General features: G+C 38.0%; 1 protein-coding gene across 1 annotated transcript in view; it reads left to right on the top strand.

The window, feature by feature from the left end:
* Positions 1 to 12024, top strand: part of LOC150089729 (dipeptidyl peptidase 9) — a 483518-nt gene that overhangs the window by 163788 nt on the left and 307706 nt on the right.

Raw genomic sequence — 12024 nt, 5'->3', positions numbered from 1 at the left:
GAACTAAATATATGAACTTTTTTGGTTCTCCCCCCCCCCCCCTTCTCCTCCAGCTCTCTTCTTTTTTAAAATGAAAATTTGTCTGTCATTTATTATTTGTGTCTTTGAGGCATATTTCTGGTATAAATTTAATATATCCCATTAGATGTACTGCCTGTCATTTGTTACCTAACAAATGACAGGCAGTAGATCTAATGGTGAAAACATAGAATGACACAGCTAATTAATACTGTAGAAGTATGAGATTGTAGGTTAATAGTTTATTTATTTTATGAGGGATGGGTTGTAGGGGGCAGTGAAGAGTAAGGTATTAACATGTTAATTAAACATATGCAGTGTGTTACATTTCAAGTTTGTTAGCAGATAGTAATAATTCTTGATTTATAATAAAATAAGTCAACCCATGAAAATGAAAATTTGTTACAAAAATTCCTAAAATTATTCTAAATAATCATTGTAATTTTTAAATTGATCAAATTCCAACTTTATAATAATATTTCTGTAAAGGAAACTGGGGAGGAAATGCTATGAAATCGAAATTGAACTTAGAACCACCCCAGGGTTGAAAATTTGGTAGCAATCTGCATTTTCTTGTCAATTAATGCAAAAGCATACTTTCAATTATGCTGATTTTTGTGGAAAGGAGAGAAACAAGGGATGGGAACTCATAACCGGACCTGAAATTTTCCCAAGGACCGACAGAAATAGGTTTAAAATCTGACCTTGATCCAACTTTATGTTCTGTAGTAATTTGTAAAATAATAAGAGGAGTTTACCTCAATATAGTACGTAGAACACTTCCATATGATACTCTCCAGAAATTAAAACAAAAAAATCGAAAACCTTACATTAGAGTAAAAAATAATTAAAAACCAATTTAACACAATTAAAATTAATTTAAAGCAATTAAAAATATTAAAAAGAATCTAACGAAAATATTCAAAACAATTTTTCTTCCTGAAGCTGACAACGCTTTTCAACCGTATGTCGTGATCGCAGGAATGAAAATTATCGAATAGGGTTGAACATGAAACTTAAATAGTGATTATTTGTCTTTGCGCATGCATGTAAAGGTCCACGCATCGGAGATCAAATATGGCCGACGAACATTAAAAGAATTCTCGTGTAATTTAATTTCTACGGTTTCTACAATTAATAGTCATGTATAATTATGTTGGACATTAAGTATTTTGGCCTCGTTAAATAAAAAAGTATGTTTTTCGTTAATGGCATGAAAGGTTAATTCTGATGCTGCTGAACGAGAAGTACGAACTGAGGCTTTATATTGATTTACACGAATATTCAGAGAAAAACGTCGAACCTTGGTAAGACGAGTCACAATCACCGCAAGAAATGTTGTATACCAGGTCGTTAATATGTGTTGAGAACGCGGAAAGAACCGAGCGATTGTTCAGTATAGTGTGTAATTTCCGTATTGGCCTGACCACAATTTTAAATTTGGTATCTTTAAAGAATCTATTAAGCTGTTTGTGCCACTGTTCAACGTATGGGACAGAAATAAAGTATTTTTTGATATTACTATTGTTGGTTGGTGTAGTATTTTGTATCCCATCCTTAGCCTGTACCCTAATTCGGTTTATTGTGACAAGGGGATAACCCGTGTTTAAGAACCTGATAGTTAATATTCGTATTTCTGAGCCCAAAGCGGATTCCGTCGTTGAATATTTATAGGCATTTAGAAATTGATTAAAGATAATCAGTCTTTTGTAGGTGAATGGGTGATAGCTATTATAATGTAGAAGCATACCGGTTTTTGTAGTTTATCGATAGATGCTAAATTGGATTTTATTTGAGTCCCGAGTAAGCGTGAAATTTAAAAAGTTTAATGACTTTGTATCCGTATCCTCCCTTTCCAATGTAATTTTGAGTCTAGAATGAATATTATTAAATGAATGTAAAATGTCTTGGATAGTACTACTATCAGTAATAACTAGAACATCGTCTAAATACCTCCCATAGTATGTGATATGGGGTCGAAAAGGTGTCAGATTATATATTCTCAATTGCTGAGAGATAGATCTCTGACATTAAGCCTCTCAGGCTCAAACCCATTGGTAATTCAAAAATTTGTTGGTACACCTTGTCTCGAAAGGTGATATAGTTGGCCTCAACTAACAGTTTAAGTGAAAAATTTCTTTAATAAGTAGCTTCGTATAATTAATCGGTATCGAGTTATTATTTAACACATCCCAAATAATATCTAATGTGTATTCAACGTTTACATTCGTATATAACGTATATATAAAATTTGTATATAACGGAAATCCAGTCTTGTGTAATTTTACCTGATCGAAAGTGCAGGAATATTGTGTGTTCTGGCCTTCAATTCCTTTAACTGAGCCATAGTAATGTAAAACATTAACCACGTATCGAAAAAATGACTACATTACTATGGCTCAGTTGGGCTGTAACTAAGAGTAGAAACAGATGCATGTATACTTGCATGTACACCAATGCTAGGAGTATAGTTAATAAATTCGATTAGCTTGAAGTGCTAGTCAGGACATCAAAGGCAGATATTGTAGGGATATCAGAGAAATTGTGTCACACAGACATACGCAGTGCAGAACTGGAATTTGGGAAGTACAATGTGTACAGAGAGGATAGACAGGACAGGAAGGTACGAGGGTTTATGCTGTTAGTTAAGAACACATAAAATCAAAGGAAGTGCATCCAATTGATGTGGGTGGACAATGCAAAGTTGAGTCTGTTGTGTGACATAAGCACTGGGAAAGGAAAAATGAGAGTAGGTGTGTGTTATAGGCCAAATGAATCTGATGAGTATAATGAGCAATTGTGCAGAGAAATAGAGTTGGCCAGTAAATTAGTGTGTGTTATAATGGGGGATTTTAATTTCCCGGATATTGACTAGAATTTGTGGGTTGGTCACTCACACACTAGCAAGGCTTTTGTGGATTCATTGGATGATTGTTTTCTACAGCAGCATGTTCGGGAGGCAACTAGAGGGAGTAATACTCTTGATCTGATTATCAGTAGTGTTTCTTCATGCATCAAGAATCTGCAGATAAAGGAACCGCTAGGTGGCAGTGATCACAGTGTGCTGAAGTGGGATTTACTTAAAGAGGTAACTACCATCAAGGGTAAAGGGAAGGATTTTTGCTTTCGTAAAGGTGACTATGATGGTCTGAGACAGTATTTAAATTCTATACGGTGGAACCAACTGATGATGTTACCAAAAGCAAATTCAAAATGGGAAGCATTCAAAGAATTAATCTTGGAAGCTATTAGGCGTTGAACAAAAAAATATTGTTCCAATATTTCTTTGAATTGTTCAAAGAAATACCAACAAAAAATATTGTTCTAGGTTTAGGCCTAAATGCATGTCAGATGAACTAATTAGACATGTGACAGAGAAGAAAATGCATCGGATACATATAAATGAACACGTGACACAGAAGCCTGTGATAGATATAAGCTGGTCTGTAACCAAGTTACAAAGGAGATTAAGCAGGCAAAGACAGATTATGAAAAATCCTTGGCAAAGGATGCAAAGAAAAATAGAAAAGAGTTCTTTACCTTTGTAAACTCTAGAAGGAAAGGGATGAATCAGATTGGTCCACTAGATATTGATGGTTCAACTGTTGATGATCCTGCTTAGGTAGCTAACAAACTAAATGAATATTTTGCATCAACATTCACACATGAGGAGTTATTCAGGGAGGGGAATGCCAGAGGTGTATTCAACTTTTGCAGTAAGCTAGATAATTTTGTAATAACTGAGAGTAAAGTGGAGGAGAAATTGTTGAAGATAAACACAAGAAAGGCACCTGGGGTGGACGGAATCTATCCAGTTGTATTAAAGGAGGTGGCAGAGGAAGTAAGCAAACCCTTAGCCATAATTATGAGTGCTTCCCTGGACTCAGGGGAGGTACCCATGGACTGGAAATGTGCAAATGTGACCCCAATCCACAAAGGAGGATCAAAGGGAGACACAGTAATTACAGACCTATTAGTTTAACTTCTGTTCCAGGGAAATTAATGGAGATACTGGTTAAAGAAGCATTGCAGGATCATCTAGACAAGACTTTAGTTATAGCTCGGACATAGCATGGGTTTGTTAAGGGGAAGTCTTGTCTGACTAATTTGATTGGATACTATGATGTAGTCATAAAGGAACTGGATGCAAAGAATAACTTTGATATCATATACGTGGAACTTCTCCTAATGGACACCTCTCTTTAACGGACATCTCTTTACAATGGACATTTTCAAATTCCCCAACTCTCCTCTATTGGTTTTAACGTGTTTTCAGCTTCTGTCTAGCGGACATTCTCTGTAATGGACGCGGACAGGCAATCTGCACTGTTTCGTTTAGATTAGCACTTAATTTGATCTCTCAGTAATGGACAGCGGGCGAACTCAAGGCCCTTTTTCTAGGAACGTTTCTTCCCCGTATTGCCTCAATCGTGTGTTTATTTTCTATTTCCGATTCTCTGAATTTTATCAAGGTTTACGTCGCGGTTCTAAACCCTTTTTCAAGAATTTTAAGGCACGTGTAAAACTTCTGATGAATTCAGTGTGTGCAGGGGGGGTATTTTGTCAGCCTTTCGTCTTTTGAGTTTCAGTTTTGTTCAGTGTCGTGTGAAGTGCACAATGTCTTCTTGTAAACATTTAACTTTAAAAGGTAAAGTCGAACTCATTAATGCCTATGATTGGCAAAAAAATAGTGTTCGCAATCTCGCTGCAAAATTCAAAATCGGGAAGACGCAGGTAAGCGACATCCTAAAGAAAAAAAATTAACTGCTCAAACAATTTTGGCAACACGTGAATGATCAGTTTCAAAAATCATTCCCGAAAACTGTTGGACTTCAAATTTACAATGTTACGTATGAGTGGAGGCTTTGGAGGTTGCGAAATCTATGGGAGTAAATGAGTTCAAAGCTTCTGTGGGATGGCTAGACAAGTTCAAAACTCGGCATAAAATTTCTTGGAAAACCATAAGTGGTGAAGGTGGAACTGTTGATACTGGGGGTTGTAACAGAGTGGACCGTCAAATTGGAAGATTTATGTCGTGATTTTGAAGCCAAGGATATTTAAAACTGTGACGAAACAGGGTTGTTTTTTAAAGCTCTTCCTGAAAAAACAATGAGTCTAAAAAGCAAAGTGCCAGGGCGGAAAAATTTCTAAGGAACGCTTGACTGTGCTATTGTGTACAAATATGCTGGGAGACTTTGAACAACTTCTTGTTATAGGAAAACCACAAAATCCTCGTTGTTTCAAGGGCATAAAGTTGAATCTTTTGAATGTTGACTGGAAGTCTAATAAAAAAGCGTGGATGACATGAGATATCATGAACAAATGGATAAGTCACTTTAACCAAAACATGATTCGTCAAAACAGAAAAATTATTCTTTTCATGGATAATGCTGCATATCACCCGCACATTGAATTGTATCATTCAAATCGTTTTTCTGCCACCAAACACATCTGCAGAGTGCCAACCCTTGGATCAAGGGATAATAAAAAATTTTAAACTTCACTACAGAAAACATGTTTTAAGACATCTCATTGCAAACATGAACGATGTAACATGTGCGAGTGACCTTGCAAAGAAACTCAGCATCCTAGATGCGATTCAATGGATTTCCTCTTCAGTAAACACAATTAGAAAACAAACTGTTGTGAACTGTTTCGTAAAGTCTGGCTTCTCAAATGCAAAAATTGAAGTTGTGAACAGTAATGTGGAGCACCAAGAAGAACAAGAACTTAAACATCTATTGATAATGTACAATACTTCCGCTACAAGTGACTCTTGCTACAAAGATAAAGACTCGAACCTCACTACAGAAGGTGGTGCTCTAGATATCAACGACATTATCATCGATATTTTTCAAGAAGTCCCTCATGAGGATGAAGAAATGGAAGGAGATCATTCTGTCGAAGAACATATTAATGACGAACCACCGATGAAAATAGAAGCGCTCATACAAATCAATCGTTTAAAAATGTTTTTCGCCGCTGAAGAAGATACTGAAAGACTTTCGATGGTTTCTTCACTCCAAACAAATGTTGAAAACAAAATTATCAGCCGGAAGAAGGTGCAGAAGAAAATAAGTGATTACTGTATGTATTTTTCTTAAGATAAAGTCATAATATGCATAGCACAATTGTATGTCTATATTATTTACAAAAATATTGTGCAAAATCTGTATATAATTTTATTTAATTTTACATTAAACGTTTAACGGTTTTTCTTTCTTTCTTTTTTTTTTTTTTTCTCCCTCAGACGTCTTGTTAGCGGACACTTCTTTCTAATGGACACATTTTCGTTCCCCATGGCTGTCCGTCAAAGGGAAGTTTCACTGTATTTGGATCTTAGAAAAGCCTTTGATACTGCTGCACATCGAAGACTGCTGCACAACTTGGAGCAGTGTGGCATTGGAGGTAAATTGCTGCTATGGATAAAGGGATGGTTGAGTGGGAGAAGACAGAGTGGTAATCAATGGACACTGCTCTTCGTGGACTAATGTTATTAGTGGAGTCCCTCAGGGTTCAATGTTGGGTCCATTGTTGGTTTCTGTATTTATAAATGATATTGATGATGATATATCAAGCTTAATGTTCAAGTTTGCAGACGACACAAAGGTTGGCAGGGTTGTTAAGAACACTACTGACACTATGCTGCTGTAACAGGATCTGGAAAGGTTGAGCAGATGGGCTGAAAGGTGGCAAATGAAGTTTAACATTGACAAATGTAGAGTACTATATAGGGGAAACAGCAACCCCAGAGCAACATATCAACTCTGTGGTACTACCCTGACAATGGTAGAGAATGAAAAGGACCTGGGGGTAATTGTGCAGGCAGATATGAAGGTTTCTGAATAGTGCAGACGGTTTGCAAGAGTAGCTCATGGTGTATTGTCAATGATATACAGGAATTTTTCTAGCAGGGATAAGGAGGTGATTATCCCCTTGTATATGGCAATGGTCAAGCCACACCTTGAGTACTGTATACAGGTCTGGAGGCCTCATTTTAAGAAGGATGTAGAGCTGTTGGAACGAGTACAGAGAAGGTCAACAAGATTAGTGAATGGAACAAAAGGTTGCTCTTATGAAGAAAGGCTTAAGTTTTGCAAATTACAGTGTCTGGAGATTAAGCATCTGGGATGTGATCTGATTGAGGTGTATAAAGCTTTGAATGGTTTCAGCATGTTGAGTGCGGATGGGATTGTTCCTCTTGCTCTGAAGAGTTGCCTGAGATGGCATAAATTCAAATTGAGGAAATCGGTTGTAGGATAGATGTGCGGAAGCTTGCCTTTAGCCAGCGGGTGGTTGATTGGTGGAACAAACTTCCATCTGTCATTGTAGAAGTTGATAGCTTAAATAGATTCAAGGCAGAACTAGACAAACATTCGGAGCGAGTGGATGGGTAAAATAAGGATTTTTTTTTTTTTTTTTTTTTTGGCTGATGCTATATAATCTTTCTTTCTTGCATCATGTACCTTTGCTAATGCCAAAAATGAATAAAATTCCTAAAAGGTGTGAAGAGGAAGCGTCCTGGTGAAGACACTGCAGATTTAGAGAGAAAAAGAAAAGCAGTATTGATAGATCTGATAACATGGCCAATTATTGTTATTTAAAAATAGAAAAGTACAAAATTAAATGTCTATAAAAAAGAGATGCATTTAATTTCATTATAGTGAACCATACACACTGGGAAAATCCAAGATTTCTAAATCTGTACGTGCCAATATCATTCTATCCCAATGCCTCAGGATTGCTTCCATCTGTATTAAAAGTTCATCCTGTATAACTAACATCGTAGCCTTGTATAATTAACTGGTTTATAATAATTTCTCTATCCCTTATCTTAGATATCACTTCAGAAGGCCCATAAACATTAAATTTCAAACTACAAAAGTAATGACATTTAAAGAACGAGATCCAATAAGAAGCCAAGATCTGAATTGATAATAATATTATTGAACAAGTTAATACTTTCAGATACCTAGGATACCACCTATCCTATGAAAAAGAAAAAGATATTGAACAAAAAATAAATAGTTACATAGCAATAACTAAAACTATAAATCACATTTTCAAATCTAATCTGGTGCGTAAGAAAACAAGGAAACGAATAGAAAACACCTTCGTCAGATCTATCCTAACCTATGGCTCTGAGTCATGGACAATGAGCAAAGGGGATAGGAGGAGGTTGACTGGTGCAGAAATGCACTTCATGTGAAGAACTGTAGGCTGTACCAGACTGGACACGAGACATCCTGTAAGAACTGGACGACTTCAGTACTGAATTTCATTGAAATTCAGTACCGAAGTTGTCTCCAGATGATATTATGTATATATTATACACTATGCTTTCTTAGTGTATTATGGTCTGAAAAACTTGTACCCACCAGTTGGCAACCTAAAGTGTATTTCTTATAACCTTTTTGAATTTGCATCCACATTCACAAATGAGGAATTCTGTAGGGAAGTGGAGGAGATTGTTGAAGTTAAACATAAGAAAGGCACCTGGGATGGATCGGATATATCCAATTATATTAAAGCAGGCAACAAAGGAAGTAAGAAAACCTTTAGCCATAATTATGAGAGCATCCTTGGACTGAGGGGAAGTCCCCATGGACTGGAGATGTGCAAATGTATCCCCAATTCATAAAGGGGGATCAAAGGGGTGCATGAGTAATTACAGACCTGTTAGTAATTAACTTCTGTTCTGGGGAAAAATAATGCAGGCACTGGTTAAAGAAGCATTGCATGATAATCTAGACCAGTAATAATTCAGACACAGCATGGGTTTGTTAAGGGAAAGTCTTGTCTGACAAATTTGATTGGATACTGTGTTTACAAAGGAACTGGATGCAGAAAATAATTTTGGTATCGTATACTTGGATTTCAGGAAAAACTTTTGATACTGTTGTGCATGGAAGACTACTGTACAGATTGGAGCAGTGTGCTTTTAAAGGCAAGTTGCTGCAATGGATAAAGGAGTGGTTGAGTGGGAGACATAGAGAGTGGTAATCAACAGACACTGCTCTTCATGGACTAATGTTATTAGTGGAGTCCCCCAGGGTTCTGTGTTGGGCCCGCTGTTGTTTTGTATATTTATCAGCGATATTTATGAAAGTAAATCAGATTTAATATTCAAGTTTGCAGATGATACTAAGGTTGGCAGAGATGCTAATGACAACAATGGCAGCGTGCTACTGCAACAGGATCTAGAAAGGTTGGTAAGATGGACCGAGAGGTGGCAACTGAAGTTTAACATTGACAAATGCACAGTATTGCATATGGATAGAAGTAACCCCAGATACGTACCAACTTGAGGCTGTCACAGAAATTCTCTCAGATATGCCAGACAAGCTGTGCTTGTTACCTGGGAGTCTAAAACACTGATGGAACCGATATTTGGGTGACAGCTAAGTCAACTGGACCTAATTTCAGCGAAATCCGGACTGTTTCTTACAGCCAAATCCTCTGCTTGCACCTTCACTATGGTGGGACTGTTAGTAATCCTGGGTATAACCCCCATGCGTAAGCACACTGTGGGTGACCACCCAGGTGTGAACCAACATTAGCAGGGGTTGAGGTGTGGCACCCACACCACATGCAGGAATGCCGCCCCTCTGTGTTACCAGGCAATACTAGGTGGTAGATGACTCTCATCAACTGGTGCAATACTACCACTTTGCTTATTGGATGCTTCAAGTGGTGTTTAGACTGCAGAGGAAAGTTCCGGTCAACCTTGCCACATCTGTTTCATATTGCAGTATGATTGATGTTCTTTGAGATTATGATGGACATCATGGCAAGATCCAATCTTCCTTACATTTCGAGGGTACAACTCTAAAACGGTGTTCGCAGGCCGGCTGCTAGTTAGTACACCGGACTGAACCTATTGGTAACTCTCTAGGAGGCTTCCGGATCAGGTAACGTATAATCTTATTGCCTATACTCTGCCAGATAGTGACTGGAGGGAGTCCGAGTGGTGTGTGTGGGGGACATTGTCAAGGCCATGTTATGTTAAAGATCTGGGTATATTTTTACCATGTGTTTGCCACATCCAAAGATTTCATTACTTCATACAGCATGCCGCTTCCCCCACTTTTTCTTACTACTGAATACACCATGAACTGTCAAACTAATAGAGGAAACATATCTGCGAAAAGATCTAAACTTCCTAAACACTTCTTAGTTCATTTCACAAATATACATGGGCTCAGTTCTAATCTCAATGATGTTCATTTCCACTTGCAGTCTGCCAAACCTCATGTACTTTTTCTGACAGAATCTCAGTTATCGGTTGATTCAACCACTGCTCATCACAGTTGCCCAAATTAATTGCTCTATGATTCCTTTTTCCTCAAATTTGGTACTTGCGCATATGTCCATTCCAATATCCGCTGTGTGAGACATGGTAATTTGGAATCTCCTCTGGCTTAAAATCTCTCTACTTCATTCTGTTAAATTCATCTATGTAGTAGTAGTAGTAGTAGTAGTAGTGGCACATGATGCAAGAAAGCAAGTGTAGGAGCTTATGCAGCATCAGCCAAAAAAAAAAAAAAAAATCACACCATTCCCTCCAAATGCCTGTCCAGTTCCTCCTTAAATTTATTTAACCTATCAACTTCCACAACGACAGATGGAAGTTTGTTCCAGCAATTAACCACCCGCTGGCTAAAGGCAAATTTCCGCACATCTATTCTACATCTGTCCTTTCTTAATTTGAACTTATGTCCCCGTAGGTTCGTAATCTGAACAAGTGGAAGGATCCCATCAGAATTCAGCGTGCTCAACCCATTCAAGGCCTTATAGACCTCAATCAGATCACCGTGCAGGTGCCTAGTCTCCAGCCACTGCAATTTGCAGAACTTAAGCCTCTCTTGGTAAGAGAATGCCTTCATTCCCCTCACCAATCGTGTTGCTCTTCTCTGTACACGCTCAAGCAAATCTACATCCTTCCTAAAATGAGGCCTCCAGACCTGTACGCAGTACTCAAGGCGTGGCCTGACCATTGCCTTATACAGAGGGACAATCACCTCCTTTTCCCTGCTAGCAAAATTCCTATATATCATTGAGAAAACCTCATGACCTGCCCTAGCAGCCTGTCTGCATTGCTCAGAAAATTTCATATCTGACTGCACAATTACTCCCAGGTCTTTTTCATTTTCTACCACCTTAAGTGTAGTACCACACAGTTGGTACATTTCTCTGGGGTTACTTCTACCCATATGCAGTACTTTGCATTTGTCAAGGTTGAACTTCAGTTGCCACTTCTTAGCCCATCTGCCCAAATTATCTAGATCCTGTTGCAGTAGCACGCTGCCATTACTGTCATTAACAACCCTGCCAACCTTTGTGTCATCTGCAAACTTCGACATTAAGCCTGATATACCTTCATCAATATCATTGATAAATACACAAAACAACAGTGGACCCAACACCGAACCCTGTGGGACTCCACTAATAACATTAGTCCACGAAGAGCAGCACCCATTGATTACCACCCTCTGTCTTCTCCCACTTAACCATCCTTTTATCCATTGTAGCAACTTACCCTTAATACCATTCTGCTCCAATTTGTACAGTAGTCTTCCATGCGCAACAGTCTCAAAAGCTTTCCTGAAATCCACGTATATGATATCAAAATTATTTTTTGCATCCAGTTCCTTTGTGACCACATCATAATAACCAATCAAATTTGTCAGACAAGACTTTCCCTTAACAAACCCATGCTGTGTTTGAATTATTGCTGCAGTCTTGTCTAGATGATCCTGTAATGCATCTTTAACCAGTGACTCCATTATTTTACCCGGAACAGAAGTTAAACTAACTGGTCTGTAATTACTCGTGTCACCCTTCGATCCACCTTTGTGAATTGGGGACACATTTGCACATCTCCAGTCCGTGGGAACCTCCCCTGAGTCCAAGGATGCTCTCATAATTATGGCTAAGGGTTTGCTTAGTTGCTTTGCCGCCTCCTTTAAAATAACTGGATAGATCCCATCCACCCCAGGTGCCTTT

The sequence above is a fragment of the Mastigoproctus giganteus genome, chromosome 2 (assembly GCF_048544385.1).
Source record: "Mastigoproctus giganteus isolate SK-2022 chromosome 2, ASM4854438v1, whole genome shotgun sequence".
NCBI classification, from domain to species: domain Eukaryota; kingdom Metazoa; phylum Arthropoda; class Arachnida; order Uropygi; family Thelyphonidae; genus Mastigoproctus; species Mastigoproctus giganteus.
Note: the sequence above shows the minus strand (reverse complement) of the source record. Positions and strands in the feature narration are given on the sequence as shown.